We start from the raw sequence: 22357 nt of genomic DNA, 5'->3' as shown, positions 1-22357 counted from the left end.
GAAATAAAATAAAATACCCAGTAGCTATCCACTTACATATACCAGCTGTTTTGCTTTCTCTTTTTGTCTACAAACACATGAGTACTTTTTCAAAAGGCCATGCTGTAAAACATAAAAAAAAAAAGGGTTATGGCTTCTTTAGAATAATGCTAAATATTTAGAAGATCCTGGAGTACAGCTCTGGCCCTATTGTCCGGGGACACTGGCAACGGTGTAAAGGTGGGTTTAAAAAGAGGATGCCCTGGTCCACCAAGTCCAACTCCAGCTAGGTTACTAAGAGGCACAGCTGCAGAACGTGGAACCAAGAGTGGATTCCCGTTGGTGCTTCTGCCAGCTCTTAATTTGGCTCCATCTTTAACATTTCCTGGTAAAGAGTTCTGGGAAAGAACTCTGAAGCACAGGTTGTTGATTTGGTTTCAGAGGTATGTCGGGGACACTTTTTGAAGCCCCTCCAAGCCAACTCCTCATCCACTTACCGACACCACCATAAGAATCTTTATTCAGCAAGTGCTGCATTTCGTCCTTTGGAATGTCCAGGATGCTCCCCATCAACTGCAATGCTTCAGGACGTTTGCCTTTTGGTGTCTGGAGAAGAGCGATAAAAAGGTTTTGCATGAGGACTTTGTCCACTTTTCCTTCTGCGCTGTTGCCCAAAGTGGACAATTTCTGTTGTGCGTGGTCCAACATTTCTTTTCGGGGCTCCTTTTGTTTTTTCAGTTCTTCCATCTGTTCTTCCTCGAGATCTAAGTCTTCTCTCGGTCTGGAAGCAGAATCCAACAGAGCATTCGCTTGATCCAAACGTTCCCGCAGCGATGATACTTCTCCTTCTAGCTTTTCGGCCTTGTGCTTCCATTCAGCTATTGACTGTTTTTCTTTGGCTAATTCGGCAGAATGCAGAGCTTTCTCTTCTTCTTGGAAGTGCTCTAGAACCCTTTTCAGGTTACTTGATGACAGGGCACACTGTACTTCTTGGTCCCGTAAGTGTTGAACCTCGTTTTCTCTTAGGATTTTTACTTTGGTCTCTTGAAAAATATCAGAATTCAATGTTTGAGCATCTCCTCTCTCTCCAGGCAACTGGGCTTTTAGTTCTTCAATAGTTTTCTGCAAGTTCTTAATTTCCTCCTCTCTTTCTAAAATTAACTGGCTATGCGCAGCATTCATCTGCTCATATTTGTACTTAAATTCATCCATTTCCTCCTCCTGCTCCCGTAAAGACTGAAGTAGTTGCATTTTACGCTGGTTTTGATTTTCAATTATATTCAGATGGTCTTGAATTTCATCTTCCAGATGATTTTTGACTATATTCAGTTGAGATACCTCCAATTCTAGCTCTGTGATAGCATCAAGAGTTTCAGGCTCAGCCACTGGTACAGCTTGATTGTGCTGTTCCCTAAGTATTTCCAGTTCTACTCGCAGATAGTTGTTTTCTGCTTTCACGTAGGTAAGACTTCTGTCCTTTCTTTCAACGGATTGCCTTAAAGTTTCATTTTCTCTTAAGGCCTGAGAACACTTATCTAAATCCTTTTGTAGTTGTGAACTTTTTTCTTCGAGTTTTTCAATAAAAACTTCTTTCTCATTTATGGCTTGTGTCAATCGCTCCTCTTCTTCTATGTAAGATGCCAAAATTTCCTCAGTTTCTTTTTCATCAGCAGTCATTTGCTCAATATTCTTTTTGAGTCCTGCAATTTCAAAGTCCTTCTCTTGATTGAGTTGAAGTGCACATTCGTGTTTCAGCTTTAAGGCAGAGGTCTTCAAATTGTGTGCATTGGAGAGTTCCTCAATAGTCTGCCTGTGATTATTTGCTTCTTCCAACAGTCTTTTTTCTGCCTGGTGCAGTTTGGCTTCAGTCTCTTCTTTGTCTCTTTGGAGAGTCTCCGTGATAGTGTCTCTTTCTTGAGAGATTTGATTGTAAGCAGCAATAGATTCTTCCAACTTACGCCTTACATCGTCACGTGCTAAAATCAACATTTCATTTTCCGTCTTGAGTTCAGCAGCAACTTTCCTTAAGTTTTCATTGAGCTGTTCCTCTTGAGAAAGATTTTGCCTTAGGTTGCTAACTTCAGCTTCTCGTTCTTTAAGCATGTCATCCTTCCAGTGACTGTTCGAGTCTTCGTTCAGAGAAGTTGGATACTTACTCTTAAATCCAGACAGCTCCTCTTCAAGTTGTCTAATGTGATCCTTAAGCCCCAGGTTTTCCTGCTGGAGGTTTAAACTATTTTTTTGTGACTGATTTAGCTGATCTACTAAATCTTCTACTTTACCTTCAAGCTTCTGCTTAGTTAAATGCAAATCACTGAGGCTCTGTGCATTCTCAGTTAACTTCTCCTTCTGCACATGCAACTCTTGGGATATGTTCATTTGCTCATCCTCAAGTTGACGAACTCTCTTTTTTTCGTCATCTAGATCTTGTTCCAACTTCTTGATGACAAGGTCTCCTTCATTTTGTTGTTTGGATAGCTCATCTTGTATCAAAATCATGTGCTTTGTAGCTTCCTGATTCTGATGATCCAGTTCTTCTAACTCGGCTATCAGCATTTTCTTCTCATTGATAGTCTGATTCAGTTCTTCCTCCTTTGCCTTCAAGTGAAGTTTTAAGTCTAGTAATTGTACATTCAAATTCACGTCTGTTGAAGCTCTGTTTTTCATGACTGGATAGTCACAGCTCAATTTTGACAGTGACATCTGAAGTTCCTCTTTTTCTTGACTCAATGATGACTTCTCTTTTTCTAAAGCTTCAACATGCATTTTAAGTTTCAGATTGTCTTCAGCAAGACGGTTATCCTGGTTTAAACCATTTAGCCTCACGATTTCCTTCTCCGCATCAGCCAGGGCTCGTTGAAGCCTGAGCACTTCTTCCACTGCTGAATGCTGAGGAAGGGTTCTTCCCTTTTCTGCCACAGTAGAACTCTGCTCCCAAACTGAAATTTCATGCTGATGATCATCTAAGTCTGGACTTTGGTTTGGTTGAAGAGTCTTGCTAGTATTTAGTACTTTGCAGATTTCACTTGAGTCAGAATGGTGTGTTCCCTGAGCCTCAGCAATCTGCCTCGAGTGGCCAACTTCAGATTCCTGTTTTGCAACTTCAGTTGATAATCTGTTTGTTTCTTGTTGTGCTACAATTATGTCACTAAAGTCCATGTCATCATCACGAAAGGCTGAAAAATGACTACCGATCAGGGAACCGAACGGAGCCGGTGCGGTTGTTGTTGGCACACCACAAGCTCCCGAGCGTACTGATTGAGCAGCTGCCCGTAGTTGGAACATTTGATCTTGCAGGACAGTCTGTCCTGCCTTAAGATGGCTGACCTCTACCTCTTTCTGTTGCAGTTGATCTTGGCAACTTACAGACTGATGGTTTCTTTGTAGCTCTGGCGCTTCATGCTTTTCTTCCAGGTCAGTACAATACTTTTTCGGTCTTTCATTCTCACATCTTAGTGTGGAATCAGTAGTTTCCATTTCCTTTCTCCGACAATGATGTAAAGCTGCTTCTGGGTCTCCTGAGTCATCCAGAAGCATGTCCCTGGTGAGGGTGGAGCTATGGCCGGTGAGGAAAGCCAAGCTGCTCCCCACCTGAGCCAAGAAGTGGCCCAAGCCTGAGCCCAGGCCTCCAAACCAGGCCGACATCGTGGCCACTTCAGCGAGCCATCGGACCAGCTCTGAGAAGCGCGTCCATCACCATCCACTTCTCTGCCCCGAACGTCCTCCGGCGTCGCCGGGGTCAATTATGACCCAAGCGCTCAGAATTCCTCAGAGCGCGGGGTTCCTGGGGCTCCACCAACCACCAATCATCCCTTCCTGCCTGTAAACTCAGAAGCCTGTCCTGCGCTTTGACCAGGGACCTGCAGCCAGTAGCACACTCACCCCCTGCAGGGCCTCTGCTTCTTCCCTGCACTTGCCTGTCAGCTATTGGCTCACGGGATTGGGCAGGGTTGGCTGGGAGGAGCTAGAGATCCAGGAAAGTGTCCTAGTTTGAGTCCCAAGGCAGTGTGCTGTGGAGCCAGGAAGAATCAATGTTGTAGGTGAAATCCAAAGGTAGTTCACTGGACAGTTCCCTCTTGTCTGGGAGAGGTGGGCTTTTTGTCCCATTCAGTTGCATTCAGTTGACGAGGTGAGGTCTGGCTCCACATTAGAGAATGGAATCTATTTAACTAAAAGTCCCCGATTCAAAAGTAAATCTCACCCCATAACACCAGCACAGACACACCCAGAATAAAAGTTGGCCAAGTATCTGGGCATCGTAGCCCAGGCGAGTTAACATATAAAATTAACCATCACAAAGTCTTAATCAGTCTCAGAATTCAAATTATAATATGGATTAGATTTCACTAAAGAACCACCTTTACCCTTTCCAAAAGTAAATTTTTGCTGTTAATCTATACATTTTCGAGTTCATTTGAACATTATTTGGTCCTTGTTAATTCTGATTGAAGTTTATTTAAGTGCTCAAAAATTCCGCTTAAATTTCACTTAAGAAAATTTGTTTTAGAGCCAATGGGTTGATGTTCACTTAACCTATTGTTGTTTATCAGTGCCAAATATAATCCAGGTTTCAAGAGTACAGAGTGAAATAAAAAGTTGAGAAATTTTCTACTATGGAGTAACAATCCTAAATGTAATTCCCATACCTCTAAGGATCAGAAGGAGTTAAGATAAGGCCCTGCTTTTCAAGGTGTTTAAATTCCAACAAGTTAATGAGGAGGCAGTTTTGTAGAGTTGGGGACAAAGCAAAGAGATGAAGCACGTGGGCTGTAACAGACATACCCATTGGGACCAGAGCAATTTTGGAGCTAAACTGACAGAACGCATTTATAAGACCTCTCTCACAAGCATGAGTTGAACAGTAAATGACAACATAGTGTGTAGTTCTCACCTGATGGCTGGTGCAGAGAAAGTGGCCAACAAACAGAGCCTGCTGCCACTTTGTTCATATTTGCTTTTTGTTTTGTTTAGGATCATTTTCCTTATTACCCTTTAGAAGGGGTTTGGGTTTGCTCCCATTACTCTCTTCCCAGAGCCCATTTTCAGGAGACTCTTTTCCTTGAGCTGTTCTTTCTCTATGTCTGTTCAGGAAACAAAACCTCAAGGTGGCAGAAATAAAATTTAAAAAAAGGAAGAATTTTTGGAAAATTAATGGTTAAGTAGATCCTAAGGATTATATGAATCACCTCATAATGTCTCTTGCCTTCGAGATAGCGGAGCAAGTAGACATAATTACTCCGATTGCTATCAGAAACTAGTGACTGCATTTGTGTCCTGGGCTAGAAAAGGAAATCTTCTTGGTCCTTCTTATTCATCTCCAAATCTGAGAGAGAAGTCAGGCCTGTGTTAGTCAGTCTCTCCTCATAAAAGACTAATATAAAAATTTAAGCCCCTTTTAGCATCTGCTGAAGTGAGAATCCACGCTGTACCCCAGCTGTGTCTACTGTTGAAGAAGGCGTCAACAATACCAAGTGTCCTTTTCTCCCTTTAGACCATTCCTCCTGTGTGTGTGTGTGTGTGTGTGTGTGTGTGTGTGTGTTGTGTGTGTGAGAAGACTTTTTCATCACTTTGACAACATACCTGAGAAAATTAAATGAGTAAATATTTATTTTGGTTCAATTTCAGGCTCCATTGCTGTGGCCTGAAGTGAGGCAGATTACCATGGCAGAGAGCCTGGCTTCAAAACAGAGCTTCTCAACTCATGGAGATCAGGGAAATGGTGAGGGGAAGAGAGGACTGAGGAATATGATGTACCCGTCCAGGGAATCAACTCCAATGGCCTACCCTCCAACTAGGCCCTACCGCCCCCACAGTTTTGACCAACTCCCAATAGTCCTGTCCAATCATGAACCCATCAGTGGATTGATCCACAGATGAGGTTAGAGCTCAGGATTCGATTCACCTTTCTGTAGAGTCCGTTCTGAATGCTGGTAGATTGGGGTCCAAGCTTTCAACACATGACCTTTGGGCAACATTCCAGATCCAAATTATAGCAGGGTGCCTCCTTCCCTTTAGGTGTTCTGTGTTTGTTTATTGTTTTCAATCACAAATAATGATCCTTTTTCAGTGTAAGACCTATCACATTTGGCTTGAATCTGGTTCCAGTGGTGGTTGCTCCTCCTGCTGAAAGGCATTTCTGATCACTCAGATTCAGTCTTCTGGCATGGTTCACTCTGACCACAGCTGTTTGTCATTTTATATTTCTATCTGAGAGAGAAACCTACCTACTGTATTCGAAACTGACCATCCAAATGAAAGCATTTCTCTTCTTCTAAATATGTTTGGAATGTTCCTGGAAGCTATGGGGGATATGGAGGGAAAACCCCGGCTCATTCGCGAGCACATGTGACAAAAAGCATCCAATAATCATAAGGGTATCCTTATACATATATTCAGTGCCCCAAAAGCACAAGGTATTGTGATAGATATTGTGAACAACATAAAGCTGTGTTATATACATTTCCTGCTGTGAAGTGCAATTGCATACAGTCAATCAGTGGAGAAGATGTTCCATAGAGTGATCCTTGAATTATAATGCGAGGTCAGCCATTGACGACTGTGGTGGTGAGGATCTCATATGGGGCAAAAGACTGAGTAAGAAAGAATAAGCCAGAAGTAGAGAGCCCTTAATAATGTGGCTTTGTTAAAACACCGTTGAAGGTTAAAATAATGAAAGCTTTTTGAGTCTATAAACATAGGGTGATAAATTCTATGCAAGACATTAAGTTTGTACTTCTTTTAATACCTCATAATTCATTCAAACATTTTCTTATAGATTTCAGTAGAATTTTTAAATCTCTTCAATATGGGCCTCGTCTCTTCTTGTCTCTTTTTTTAAATTTTTATTGGTTGCTCAAAACATTACAATGATCTTGACATATCATATTTCATACATTTGATTCAAGTGGGGTATGAATTCTTACTTTTACCACGTGTACAGTTTGCAGGATCACATTGGTTATACGTCCAAGTTGATACATACTGCCATACTAGTGTCTGTTATATTCTGCTGCCTTTTCTATTCCCTCCCTATCCCCCCTTCTGTCCCCTCCCCTCCCATAATCTCTCTCTACCCCAGCTACTGTAATTCATTTCTCTCCTTTTTTCCCCTTTCCCCTCACATCGTCTTATATGTAATTTTGTATAACAATGAGGGTATCCTTCCATTTCCATGAAATTCCCCTTCTCTCTCCCATTCCCTCCCACCTCTTGTCCCTTCCAATTGGTAATCTTCTTTTCATGCTCTTCCAGCCTGCTCTGTTTTGAGTCCCCCTCCTTATATGAAAGAAGACATTCAGCATTTCTTTTCTAGGGATTGGCTAACTTCACTTAGCACAATCTCCTCTAATGCCATCCATTTCCCTGCAAATGCCGTGGTTTTGTCATTTTTTAGTGCTGAGTAATATTCCACCGTGTACAAATGCCACATTTTTTTAATCCATTCATCTGTTGACTGGCATCTAGGTTGGTTCCACATTCTAGCTATTGTGAATTGTGCTGCTATGAGCCTTGATGTAGCTGTATCCCTATAGTATGCTCTTTTTAGGTCTTTGGGAATAGTCCGAGAAGGGGAATAGCTGGGTCGAATGGTGGTTCCATTCCCAGCTTTCCCAGGAATCTCCATAATGCTTTCCAAATTGGCTGCACCAATTTGCAGTCGCACCAGCAATGTACAAGTGTACCTTTTCCCCCACATCCTTGCCAGCACTTGTTGTTGTTTGACTTCCTAATGGCTGCCATTCTTACTGGACTGATTTGGTGTCTTAGAGTGGTTTTAATTTGCATTTCTCTGATTGCTAGAGAGGGTGGGCATTTTTTCCGTGTATTTTTTGATTAATTGTATATCCTTCTCTGAGAAGTGTCTGTTCAGGTCCTTGGCCCATTTGTTGATTGGGTTGTTTGTTTTCTTAATGTTTAATTTTTGAGTTGTTTGTATACTCTGGATATTAGGGCTCGGCACATTTGTATTTTTAAGAATTGGCATGATCAATGAAATGTTCCGCACACGTTTGTAGGAAGATTAACATAACACTCCAGTGACAATACAGTAGTAGAAGGATTGATTTGGACTGACAAGTTGTTCAGTGAATGATATATTACCCATAAATTTGAATTCTCATTATCATAAGGAAGCAAGGTGAAAATAAGAATTTAAGAGAGTGTTGGGGATGTGGCTCAAGTAGTAGCTCCTTCACCTAGCATGCGTGAGGCATGGGGTTTGATCCTCAGCACTACCTAAAAAAATAAATAAAATAAAGATGTTGTGTCCACTAAAGGCTAAATAATAAATATTTTTAAAATAGAATTTAAAATAGTCCATAAATGTTATATACAAACTGTGAAAGTAGATTCTTCAACAGATTAATTGTCTACCTCGAACTAGAATCAGTTGCCTACTGATTTGCCTGGATGATGTTCTCAATTCTGGTTTTTTTTTTTTTTTTTTTTTCATTCCAGTGGGCAAACATCTGCAGGGCTTTCTTGATGGCAACATAGTGATTACTGAGCTCTACCCTATTAGAAATACAACTAGTTTTCAACTCATGAAAGTCTATAAAAGCCACTTTTTTAGAAGTCTCTAAACTTTGGAACTATTCAATGATACTCTATTTTTGCCAGCAATACACAATATATATATTTTTTAATGTAAAGGGCAAGGTATTGAACAGACACTTCACAGAAGAAGCAATACAATCAATAAATACATGAAAAAAATGTTCAACTTCACTAGTAATGAGAGAAATGCAAATCAAAACTACTCTAAGATTTCATCTCACTTCAATCAGAATGGCAATCATCAAGAATATCAGCAATAATAAATGTTGGCGAGGATGTGGGGGGAAAAGGTACACGTATACATTGCTGGTGGCACTGCAAATTGATGCAGCCAGTCTGAAAAGCAGTATGAAAATTCCTCGGAAAACTGGGATCGGAAGCATCCTTTGACCCAGCTATCCCACTCATTGGTTTATAACTAAAGGACTTAAAATCAGTATACTAAAAATTCATTAAACTTCATTTAAATTAATACAATTTAACAAAGTGAATTTAAATAACATTTAATATAGATTAAGTCATTTAATATTAAGTATATAATAAAAATATTAATAAAATTAATTTTAATAAAAATCCTCTTAGTGGTTTTAGAAACTACAGGTATCAGAGAAATATTAGCTATATATTCTACTTTTGTCTGTTGTCTCATTTTGCCTAACTTAAGCTAGAAACTTTTGTTTATCTTTTATCTTAATTTACCAAGATAAAAATGGGAAGACAAAACACCCAGTAGCTACACACATCAGCTTTTCCTTTGTTTTTTCTAAATTTTGCCTTAACATTGACATTATTTTATCCAGTATCCAGGTATTATGTTTTTATGTTAAAAGCATATGCCGTTTGATTTCAATCTCTTTTCAAATACATATATCTAAATCCCTGTTGCTTCTGTCATACTCACCAGATGACTATTATAGTATTTTAATTTAATCCCATCTTGATTTTTGCTTTAATCTAACAATTATTTGGAATGGTTTCTATGGCCCTAATTTCATTGTATATGGAATTTTATTTATTTATTTATTTATTTTGAGGAGTCAAAATTCTTCTAATTTTAGATGCACAAGGAATTGCAGCGTGTGTGATAACACCTTTACGGAATTGGCTGGCGTTTTCATTGTGGTCTAGGGCATGGTAAATTTTGGTGGTTGTAGCCTGTGTGTTTGAACATGGTATGTAGTTTTGTGTGCATGGTACAACTTCTTGGTATAGCTACTCAGTCAGGCTTCTTAAGTGCATTACACAGCTCTTCTCTATCCCCTCCCTGCTTGTTGGTGGTTCCTTGTTTGGGTTCTGAGAGAGGGATGTTCAGTTTATGCCTTTTAATCTGCAGGGTTTCCCATGTTTTTGCTCTATATACCCCACGGTGTGGTACCCCAGATAACTATCTTATTGTTGTCCTGTGCTCTGTGATCCCTGGTATGTAATACTGAAAGCATGAAGCAGCCTGTTACCTCTCAGCTTCTGGAAGTGAACTGTTTTCTTGCACGTTCTATATTTGCTTTTGTCTTTTCAACTTGATCTACTCTTTCATAATCTATTTTTGTGTTCAGTCCTTGAAATTCTCATTCTTATTTTGGATCACTGAGCATTTCAAATGTCCTCTTCTAATTTCTATGAGGATTTGGTGGTAGAAGGAGAAAGAGAGGTGAAACATGCTCATTTTCAGCCTTTAAGATTGAACTTCAAATCTTAGTGTAGTTTTGATTTTCACTTCTCTAAGTGCTAGTGATGATGAGCATATTTGCATCTATTTGTTGATTAATTTTATATCATCTTGGGAGAAGTGTCTGTTCAGGTCCGTGGCCCATTTATTGAATGGGTCATTTTATTTATTTATTTATTTATTTATTTATTTGTGTGTGTGTGTGTGTGTATTTAGATTTGTGAGTTCTTTCTATACCCTAGAGATTAGTGCTCTATCTGATGTGTGATGGGGCAAAAGTTTTCTCCCAAGATGTAGGATCTCTATTCACCTCCCAGATTGTTTGTTTTGTGGAGAAGAAACTTTTTTAGTTTGCATCTATCTCATTTATTGATACTGGATTTTAATTCTTGTGCTATAGGAGTCTCATTAAGGAATTTTGGGACTAATCCCATATGATTGGAATTAGGGCCTACTTTTTCTTCTGTTACATGCAAGGTCTCTGGTTTTATTCCTAGGTCCTTGAATCATTTGAGTGGAGTTTTGTGCATGGTGAGAGATAGGGGTTTAATTGCACCTCCCTCCAGTTAGAATGTCAGCGATTTTTGAAAATGGCAGCTATTATGAAGACAACAACAATAAGTGTTGGTGAGGATTTCAGGAAACATGTACACTCCTACACTGTCGGTGGGACTGTAGATTGGTGCAGCCAATATGGAAAGCAGTTTGGAGATTCCCTGGAAATTTGGGAGTAGAACCACCATTTGACCTAGCTATCCCTCTTTTTGGTCTATACCCAAAGGACTTAACAACTGCAAACTACAGGGACACAGCCACATCAATGTTTATAGCAGCAAAATTCACATTAGCTAAATTGTGGAAACAACTTAGTAGATGAATGCATAAAAAATGTGGCATTTATACACAATTAATATTACTCAGATACTTACCCTCTCGCTCAGTCCAGGAGACGCTAGCGACCTTCACTACCTCTGTCAGAGCCTGGTTGGGACAGCTGGTGCCTCGGAGAGGACAGGCTGATCCTGCCTGCCTCCCATGTACCCTTTGTCACAGGGAGCGACATTAATGTGAGACCAAATAAAATCCAGTCATAGACATTAATAGAATATCTCAAAAAAGTATTTAATAAAAAGGCTAGCAAATACAGGGTCTTTAATGAAACTTTAATAAAATTTATGAGACAAGGAAACTGAAAGCACAATATTTTCTTAGGAACTTTTCTGTTTGGTGTTATTCTTTACAATATAGAAGCTTTTCCTAAGAATGCAGGGAGTATGAAATTTCTAAGGCTATCTTGCTGTTTTCTCCATTAAACCCCTTGTCTTAAAAAAAAAAAAAATCTTGAATCTGTATTAATCTTTGTGATTTTCTGAGTACCTGTATAACATATTTTTCTCAAGAATGCAGTGAGGTCGCCGTTTCCAAGAGCTCTTCAATTCTGAAATATAAGAAGTGTGTTTCCAGGCATTGAAACCCAAAGGCTCACCTAGACACAATGGAGTGAGCAGAATATATAAAAATCTCTCATGACAAATCTGAACTCTGCTTTTCCCAACCATGTGAAGTCTACTGGAATCAGATTCCAAGTAATTTGGCAAGTGGAAGCCAAATATATAGTTTGATATTCTTCTCGGGAGTAAGCCGTGTGATGTGACAGGAAGGCAGATTTTAGTGCTGCATTTCTGATTGTATCCCCCCAAAAGTTGTTCCATGCATATCATGCAAGAATGGAACCTCCAAAAAATGAATAAATAAAAAAGAGGAAATTTGACGTAAGAAGGCTGGATAATATTTGCATGTTCGTGTATTTTTACCACACATCATACCTTCTTATTTCTTCCTTGCTCTGATTTGAAGCATATGCTTTCATTTTTCATTTTGGCTTACTATGTTATCACTTAATAATAATTCAGTAAATTTACTTAGAACAAGAAAGTCACGTAATGACTCATGTCTTAGAGATGCTTTCAAATAAAAGTAATTGTGCATTTTGTACCATAGAGTATTCCCAGTGTTTCCTAGAATTGTTGCAACTGACGCTGGAAGCTTTGAAATAGAGCAAGAGGCATAAGGGCTGTGGCTTGTGACCCTTCCCAAAGTATGTAAGATTGATAGACATTGAATGCAGATAAAGAACTATGCATCATTGAATTTTTTCCTGTCACTAAAATGCTAGTAGAGCTCAAGGAATTGTGAGTCTCTTTGTCTACAGTACAGGAAAAATAAGAAATTTAAAGACTTGAGTTCCATACAATTTCTGATAACATACCTTAGGTTCTCAGCTTAAAAACACAAAAAGAGAAATGTCCTCATTTTCCATAGCATTTGGAAACTTTTCATAGGTTGGAAACTTTACTATCAGAGCTCATCAGTTCTCAGACATTTATATGTTTTGAATACTTGGCCAATGTGACTTTGGGATGCGTCCTCCAGTTGTTGTTTCAGTGATTTTGTTCATGCCTAACAACTGGTGGCATCTTAATTTTGGTCAAATAATGTAAATGTTAAGGTGAAATTTAGAAATAAGAAAGGAAAAGCTGATATGTGTGTAGCTACTAGGTGTTTTTCTTCCTTTTTTTTTTTTTTTTTATTTTTGTAAAGTAAAACAAAAGATAAACCAAAAGGTTCTAGCTTAAGTTAGGTAAAATCAAAGAGGAGAAAAAAGAAGATAATGTTGCTAATACTTCACTGCCACCTGTAATTTCCAAAACACCTAAGAGCATTTTTATTAAAATTAACTTAATATTGACGTTTATATTAAGTTATATAGTCGATATTAAATAATTCAATCTATATTATGTTAAATTTACTTTGTTAAATTGTATTAATTTAAATAAAATTTAATGAATTTTTAAATATAAATCATACTATAATTTAATATAAATGGAATTTATATTAAATTATAAATAAATTTAATATTTATTTATAATTTAATATAAACAATATCAATTAATAAAATAAATTTAGATCAAACCATAGTATTAATAAAAGAAATTTAAATAATACTACTAATAAGATTAATTTAAATTAGATTAATTTATATTAAATGATAGTATAATTTGTATTTCAAAATATATTAAATTTTGTTTAAATTAATTTTAATAAAAAGGTTCTGAATGGTTTTAGAAACTACAGGTGTCGGAGAAGTATGTGCTATGCAATCTGCTTTTTCTCTTCTCTGATTTCACCTACTTAAGCTAGAAACTTTTGATTCATCTTTTACCTTAATTTATCAAAAGGTTGTAACTACTCCTATTTTAAAGCTTTTCATCTTTCAAAAACTGTTGTTAGCTTATTTCTCTCCCCAACTTGTTTTGATCCAATGTTTTATAGAATGTGTTTATAAGAATTATTGTAGAGCCCCCAATAGTATGTAGATAAGCAGTCCAGATATTTAATGATACATTCCTACTAATTAACTTTTCCGTTGGCAATGGATCACGTGATCCCACTTTGGGGTTGACTCATAGAAATACTCTTCCTTCTGGACATGTTTATCATCTGGAAAACTGAATTAATGTGGAGTGACTTTCGTAGAGAAATGGAAATCAGCAAAATGGATAGGGGTCATAGAATTTGGATTCAAGGCATCTTAGAATTTATCCACTAAGCTTCCTGTTTAGGTCCTCCCCATTGGAATTTTCGCTTGGTAGTTGTACAATGTTATCTTGGATAAACTAAATATTCTCAACGTTTTGCAACACTATATTTGGTTTTCATGTACTCTAAATCGGAGACATCCTTCTTATGGGTTGGGTTTTTCTTGTTTCCTGTAATTACATGTATCGTTTTTATCTTAATGCCATTAAGTGAGGTTGGAACTAGTGGTTCAAGAAGGCTGCTCTGTACAGTTGCTCGCTAAAGTACATCAGAATTGATAACTGGTGATGATTATCTGCTACATTGGAACAAAATTCTATAAACAAAAAGTGCTACAAAAAACAAAACAAATTTTTTTTTTAAAAGTACTATAGCAAAAAATCACAACAACAACAACAACTAAAGAAATAAAATAAAATACCCAGTAGCTATCCACTTACATATACCAGCTGTTTTGCTTTCTCTTTTTGTCTACAAACACATGAGTACTTTTTCAAAAGGCCATGCTGTAAAACATAAAAAAAAAAAAGGGTTATGGCTTCTTTAGAATAATGCTAAATATTTAGAAGATCCTGGAGTACAGCTCTGGCCCTATTGTCCGGGGACACTGGCAACGGTGTAAAGGTGGGTTTAAAAAGAGGATGCCCTGGTCCACCAAGTCCAACTCCAGCTAGGTTACTAAGAGGCACAGCTGCAGAACGTGGAACCAAGAGTGGATTCCCGTTGGTGCTTCTGCCAGCTCTTAATTTGGCTCCATCTTTAACATTTCCTGGTAAAGAGTTCTGGGAAAGAACTCTGAAGCACAGGTTGTTGATTTGGTTTCAGAGGTATGTCGGGGACACTTTTTGAAGCCCCTCCAAGCCAACTCCTCATCCACTTACCGACACCACCATAAGAATCTTTATTCAGCAAGTGCTGCATTTCGTCCTTTGGAATGTCCAGGATGCTCCCCATCAACTGCAATGCTTCAGGACGTTTGCCTTTTGGTGTCTGGAGAAGAGCGATAAAAAGGTTTTGCATGAGGACTTTGTCCACTTTTCCTTCTGCGCTGTTGCCCAAAGTGGACAATTTCTGTTGTGCGTGGTCCAACATTTCTTTTCGGGGCTCCTTTTGTTTTTTCAGTTCTTCCATCTGTTCTTCCTCGAGATCTAAGTCTTCTCTCGGTCTGGAAGCAGAATCCAACAGAGCATTCGCTTGATCCAAACGTTCCCGCAGCGATGATACTTCTCCTTCTAGCTTTTCGGCCTTGTGCTTCCATTCAGCTATTGACTGTTTTTCTTTGGCTAATTCGGCAGAATGCAGAGCTTTCTCTTCTTCTTGGAAGTGCTCTAGAACCCTTTTCAGGTTACTTGATGACAGGGCACACTGTACTTCTTGGTCCCGTAAGTGTTGAACCTCGTTTTCTCTTAGGATTTTTACTTTGGTCTCTTGAAAAATATCAGAATTCAATGTTTGAGCATCTCCTCTCTCTCCAGGCAACTGGGCTTTTAGTTCTTCAATAGTTTTCTGCAAGTTCTTAATTTCCTCCTCTCTTTCTAAAATTAACTGGCTATGCGCAGCATTCATCTGCTCATATTTGTACTTAAATTCATCCATTTCCTCCTCCTGCTCCCGTAAAGACTGAAGTAGTTGCATTTTACGCTGGTTTTGATTTTCAATTATATTCAGATGGTCTTGAATTTCATCTTCCAGATGATTTTTGACTATATTCAGTTGAGATACCTCCAATTCTAGCTCTGTGATAGCATCAAGAGTTTCAGGCTCAGCCACTGGTACAGCTTGATTGTGCTGTTCCCTAAGTATTTCCAGTTCTACTCGCAGATAGTTGTTTTCTGCTTTCACGTAGGTAAGACTTCTGTCCTTTCTTTCAACGGATTGCCTTAAAGTTTCATTTTCTCTTAAGGCCTGAGAACACTTATCTAAATCCTTTTGTAGTTGTGAACTTTTTTCTTCGAGTTTTTCAATAAAAACTTCTTTCTCATTTATGGCTTGTGTCAATCGCTCCTCTTCTTCTATGTAAGATGCCAAAATTTCCTCAGTTTCTTTTTCATCAGCAGTCATTTGCTCAATATTCTTTTTGAGTCCTGCAATTTCAAAGTCCTTCTCTTGATTGAGTTGAAGTGCACATTCGTGTTTCAGCTTTAAGGCAGAGGTCTTCAAATTGTGTGCATTGGAGAGTTCCTCAATAGTCTGCCTGTGATTATTTGCTTCTTCCAACAGTCTTTTTTCTGCCTGGTGCAGTTTGGCTTCAGTCTCTTCTTTGTCTCTTTGGAGAGTCTCCGTGATAGTGTCTCTTTCTTGAGAGATTTGATTGTAAGCAGCAATAGATTCTTCCAACTTACGCCTTACATCGTCACGTGCTAAAATCAACATTTCATTTTCCGTCTTGAGTTCAGCAGCAACTTTCCTTAAGTTTTCATTGAGCTGTTCCTCTTGAGAAAGATTTTGCCTTAGGTTGCTAACTTCAGCTTCTCGTTCTTTAAGCATGTCATCCTTCCAGTGACTGTTCGAGTCTTCGTTCAGAGAAGTTGGATACTTACTCTTAAATCCAGACAGCTCCTCTTCAAGTTGTCTAATGTGATCCTTAAGCCCCAGGTTTTCCTGCTGGAGGTTTAAACTATTTTTTTGTGACTGATTTAGCTGATCTACTAAATCTTCTACTTTACCTTCAAGCTTCTGCTTAGTTAAATGCAAATCACTGAGGCTCTGTGCATTCTCAGTTAACTTCTCCTTCTGCACATGCAACTCTTGGGATATGTTCATTTGCTCATCCTCAAGTTGACGAACTCTCTTTTTTTCGTCATCTAGATCTTGTTCCAACTTCTTGATGACAAGGTCTCCTTCATTTTGTTGTTTGGATAGCTCATCTTGTATCAAAATCATGTGCTTTGTAGCTTCCTGATTCTGATGATCCAGTTCTTCTAACTCGGCTATCAGCATTTTCTTCTCATTGATAGTCTGATTCAGTTCTTCCTCCTTTGCCTTCAAGTGAAGTTTTAAGTCTAGTAATTGTACATTCAAATTCACGTCTGTTGAAGCTCTGTTTTTCATGACTGGATAGTCACAGCTCAATTTTGACAGTGACATCTGAAGTTCCTCTTTTTCTTGACTCAATGATGACTTCTCTTTTTCTAAAGCTTCAACATGCATTTTAAGTTTCAGATTGTCTTCAGCAAGACGGTTATCCTGGTTTAAACCATTTAGCCTCACGATTTCCTTCTCCGCATCAGCCAGGGCTCGTTGAAGCCTGAGCACTTCTTCCACTGCTGAATGCTGAGGAAGGGTTCTTCCCTTTTCTGCCACAGTAGAACTCTGCTCCCAAACTGAAATTTCATGCTGATGATCATCTAAGTCTGGACTTTGGTTTGGTTGAAGAGTCTTGCTAGTATTTAGTACTTTGCAGATTTCACTTGAGTCAGAATGGTGTGTTCCCTGAGCCTCAGCAATCTGCCTCGAGTGGCCAACTTCAGATTCCTGTTTTGCAACTTCAGTTGATAATCTGTTTGTTTCTTGTTGTGCTACAATTATGTCACTAAAGTCCATGTCATCATCACGAAAGGCTGAAAAATGACTACCGATCAGGGAACCGAACGGAGCCGGTGCGGTTGTTGTTGGCACACCACAAGCTCCCGAGCGTACTGATTGAGCAGCTGCCCGTAGTTGGAACATTTGATCTTGCAGGACAGTCTGTCCTGCCTTAAGATGGCTGACCTCTACCTCTTTCTGTTGCAGTTGATCTTGGCAACTTACAGACTGATGGTTTCTTTGTAGCTCTGGCGCTTCATGCTTTTCTTCCAGGTCAGTACAATACTTTTTCGGTCTTTCATTCTCACATCTTAGTGTGGAATCAGTAGTTTCCATTTCCTTTCTCCGACAATGATGTAAAGCTGCTTCTGGGTCTCCTGAGTCATCCAGAAGCATGTCCCTGGTGAGGGTGGAGCTATGGCCGGTGAGGAAAGCCAAGCTGCTCCCCACCTGAGCCAAGAAGTGGCCCAAGCCTGAGCCCAGGCCTCCAAACCAGGCCGACATCGTGGCCACTTCAGCGAGCCATCGGACCAGCTCTGAGAAGCGCGTCCATCACCATCCACTTCTCTGCCCCGAACGTCCTCCGGCGTCGCCGGGGTCAATTATGACCCAAGCGCTCAGAATTCCTCAGAGCGCGGGGTTCCTGGGGCTCCACCAACCACCAATCATCCCTTCCTGCCTGTAAACTCAGAAGCCTGTCCTGCGCTTTGACCAGGGACCTGCAGCCAGTAGCACACTCACCCCCTGCAGGGCCTCTGCTTCTTCCCTGCACTTGCCTGTCAGCTATTGGCTCACGGGATTGGGCAGGGTTGGCTGGGAGGAGCTAGAGATCCAGGAAAGTGTCCTAGTTTGAGTCCCAAGGCAGTGTGCTGTGGAGCCAGGAAGAATCAATGTTGTAGGTGAAATCCAAAGGTAGTTCACTGGACAGTTCCCTCTTGTCTGGGAGAGGTGGGCTTTTTGTCCCATTCAGTTGCATTCAGTTGACGAGGTGAGGTCTGGCTCCACATTAGAGAATGGAATCTATTTAACTAAAAGTCCCCGATTCAAAAGTAAATCTCACCCCATAACACCAGCACAGACACACCCAGAATAAAAGTTGGCCAAGTATCTGGGCATCGTAGCCCAGGCGAGTTAACATATAAAATTAACCATCACAAAGTCTTAATCAGTCTCAGAATTCAAATTATAATATGGATTAGATTTCACTAAAGAACCACCTTTACCCTTTCCAAAAGTAAATTTTTGCTGTTAATCTATACATTTTCGAGTTCATTTGAACATTATTTGGTCCTTGTTAATTCTGATTGAAGTTTATTTAAGTGCTCAAAAATTCCGCTTAAATTTCACTTAAGAAAATTTGTTTTAGAGCCAATGGGTTGATGTTCACTTAACCTATTGTTGTTTATCAGTGCCAAATATAATCCAGGTTTCAAGAGTACAGAGTGAAATAAAAAGTTGAGAAATTTTCTACTATGGAGTAACAATCCTAAATGTAATTCCCATACCTCTAAGGATCAGAAGGAGTTAAGATAAGGCCCTGCTTTTCAAGGTGTTTAAATTCCAACAAGTTAATGAGGAGGCAGTTTTGTAGAGTTGGGGACAAAGCAAAGAGATGAAGCACGTGGGCTGTAACAGACATACCCATTGGGACCAGAGCAATTTTGGAGCTAAACTGACAGAACGCATTTATAAGACCTCTCTCACAAGCATGAGTTGAACAGTAAATGACAACATAGTGTGTAGTTCTCACCTGATGGCTGGTGCAGAGAAAGTGGCCAACAAACAGAGCCTGCTGCCACTTTGTTCATATTTGCTTTTTGTTTTGTTTAGGATCATTTTCCTTATTACCCTTTAGAAGGGGTTTGGGTTTGCTCCCATTACTCTCTTCCCAGAGCCCATTTTCAGGAGACTCTTTTCCTTGAGCTGTTCTTTCTCTATGTCTGTTCAGGAAACAAAACCTCAAGGTGGCAGAAATAAAATTTAAAAAAAGGAAGAATTTTTGGAAAATTAATGGTTAAGTAGATCCTAAGGATTATATGAATCACCTCATAATGTCTCTTGCCTTCGAGATAGCGGAGCAAGTAGACATAATTACTCCGATTGCTATCAGAAACTAGTGACTGCATTTGTGTCCTGGGCTAGAAAAGGAAATCTTCTTGGTCCTTCTTATTCATCTCCAAATCTGAGAGAGAAGTCAGGCCTGTGTTAGTCAGTCTCTCCTCATAAAAGACTAATATAAAAATTTAAGCCCCTTTTAGCATCTGCTGAAGTGAGAATCCACGCTGTACCCCAGCTGTGTCTACTGTTGAAGAAGGCGTCAACAATACCAAGTGTCCTTTTCTCCCTTTAGACCATTCCTCCTGTGTGTGTGTGTGTGTGTGTGTGTGTGTGTGTGTGTGTTTGTGTGTGTGAGAAGACTTTTTCATCACTTTGACAACATACCTGAGAAAATTAAATGAGTAAATATTTATTTTGGTTCAATTTCAGGCTCCATTGCTGTGGCCTGAAGTGAGGCAGATTACCATGGCAGAGAGCCTGGCTTCAAAACAGAGCTTCTCAACTCATGGAGATCAGGGAAATGGTGAGGGGAAGAGAGGACTGAGGAATATGATGTACCCGTCCAGGGAATCAACTCCAATGGCCTACCCTCCAACTAGGCCCTACCGCCCCCACAGTTTTGACCAACTCCCAATAGTCCTGTCCAATCATGAACCCATCAGTGGATTGATCCACAGATGAGGTTAGAGCTCAGGATTCGATTCACCTTTCTGTAGAGTCCGTTCTGAATGCTGGTAGATTGGGGTCCAAGCTTTCAACACATGACCTTTGGGCAACATTCCAGATCCAAATTATAGCAGGGTGCCTCCTTCCCTTTAGGTGTTCTGTGTTTGTTTATTGTTTTCAATCACAAATAATGATCCTTTTTCAGTGTAAGACCTATCACATTTGGCTTGAATCTGGTTCCAGTGGTGGTTGCTCCTCCTGCTGAAAGGCATTTCTGATCACTCAGATTCAGTCTTCTGGCATGGTTCACTCTGACCACAGCTGTTTGTCATTTTATATTTCTATCTGAGAGAGAAACCTACCTACTGTATTCGAAACTGACCATCCAAATGAAAGCATTTCTCTTCTTCTAAATATGTTTGGAATGTTCCTGGAAGCTATGGGGGATATGGAGGGAAAACCCCGGCTCATTCGCGAGCACATGTGACAAAAAGCATCCAATAATCATAAGGGTATCCTTATACATATATTCAGTGCCCCAAAAGCACAAGGTATTGTGATAGATATTGTGAACAACATAAAGCTGTGTTATATACATTTCCTGCTGTGAAGTGCAATTGCATACAGTCAATCAGTGGAGAAGATGTTCCATAGAGTGATCCTTGAATTATAATGCGAGGTCAGCCATTGACGACTGTGGTGGTGAGGATCTCATATGGGGCAAAAGACTGAGTAAGAAAGAATAAGCCAGAAGTAGAGAGCCCTTAATAATGTGGCTTTGTTAAAACACCGTTGAAGGTTAAAATAATGAAAGCTTTTTGAGTCTATAAACATAGGGTGATAAATTCTATGCAAGACATTAAGTTTGTACTTCTTTTAATACCTCATAATTCATTCAAACATTTTCTTATAGATTTCAGTAGAATTTTTAAATCTCTTCAATATGGGCCTCGTCTCTTCTTGTCTCTTTTTTTAAATTTTTATTGGTTGCTCAAAACATTACAATGATCTTGACATATCATATTTCATACATTTGATTCAAGTGGGGTATGAATTCTTACTTTTACCACGTGTACAGTTTGCAGGATCACATTGGTTATACGTCCAAGTTGATACATACTGCCATACTAGTGTCTGTTATATTCTGCTGCCTTTTCTATTCCCTCCCTATCCCCCCTTCTGTCCCCTCCCCTCCCATAATCTCTCTCTACCCCAGCTACTGTAATTCATTTCTCTCCTTTTTTCCCCTTTCCCCTCACATCGTCTTATATGTAATTTTGTATAACAATGAGGGTATCCTTCCATTTCCATGAAATTCCCCTTCTCTCTCCCATTCCCTCCCACCTCTTGTCCCTTCCAATTGGTAATCTTCTTTTCATGCTCTTCCAGCCTGCTCTGTTTTGAGTCCCCCTCCTTATATGAAAGAAGACATTCAGCATTTCTTTTCTAGGGATTGGCTAACTTCACTTAGCACAATCTCCTCTAATGCCATCCATTTCCCTGCAAATGCCGTGGTTTTGTCATTTTTTAGTGCTGAGTAATATTCCACCGTGTACAAATGCCACATTTTTTTAATCCATTCATCTGTTGACTGGCATCTAGGTTGGTTCCACATTCTAGCTATTGTGAATTGTGCTGCTATGAGCCTTGATGTAGCTGTATCCCTATAGTATGCTCTTTTTAGGTCTTTGGGAATAGTCCGAGAAGGGGAATAGCTGGGTCGAATGGTGGTTCCATTCCCAGCTTTCCCAGGAATCTCCATAATGCTTTCCAAATTGGCTGCACCAATTTGCAGTCGCACCAGCAATGTACAAGTGTACCTTTTCCCCCACATCCTTGCCAGCACTTGTTGTTGTTTGACTTCCTAATGGCTGCCATTCTTACTGGACTGATTTGGTGTCTTAGAGTGGTTTTAATTTGCATTTCTCTGATTGCTAGAGAGGGTGGGCATTTTTTCCGTGTATTTTTTGATTAATTGTATATCCTTCTCTGAGAAGTGTCTGTTCAGGTCCTTGGCCCATTTGTTGATTGGGTTGTTTGTTTTCTTAATGTTTAATTTTTGAGTTGTTTGTATACTCTGGATATTAGGGCTCGGCACATTTGTATTTTTAAGAATTGGCATGATCAATGAAATGTTCCGCACACGTTTGTAGGAAGATTAACATAACACTCCAGTGACAATACAGTAGTAGAAGGATTGATTTGGACTGACAAGTTGTTCAGTGAATGATATATTACCCATAAATTTGAATTCTCATTATCATAAGGAAGCAAGGTGAAAATAAGAATTTAAGAGAGTGTTGGGGA

At 39.4% G+C, this 22357-nt stretch overlaps 1 pseudogene; it reads right to left on the bottom strand.

The window, feature by feature from the left end:
• Positions 1–22: 22 nt before the first annotated feature.
• Positions 23–17830, bottom strand: LOC144372874 (thyroid receptor-interacting protein 11 pseudogene; annotated as a pseudogene).
• Positions 17831–22357: the final 4527 nt, after the last annotated feature.

The sequence above is a fragment of the Ictidomys tridecemlineatus genome, unplaced genomic scaffold (genome assembly GCF_052094955.1).
Source record: "Ictidomys tridecemlineatus isolate mIctTri1 unplaced genomic scaffold, mIctTri1.hap1 Scaffold_1817, whole genome shotgun sequence".
Classification (NCBI taxonomy): domain Eukaryota; kingdom Metazoa; phylum Chordata; class Mammalia; order Rodentia; family Sciuridae; genus Ictidomys; species Ictidomys tridecemlineatus.
The sequence above is the reverse complement of the archived record's forward strand: the minus strand, read 5'-3'. Positions and strand labels throughout refer to the sequence as shown.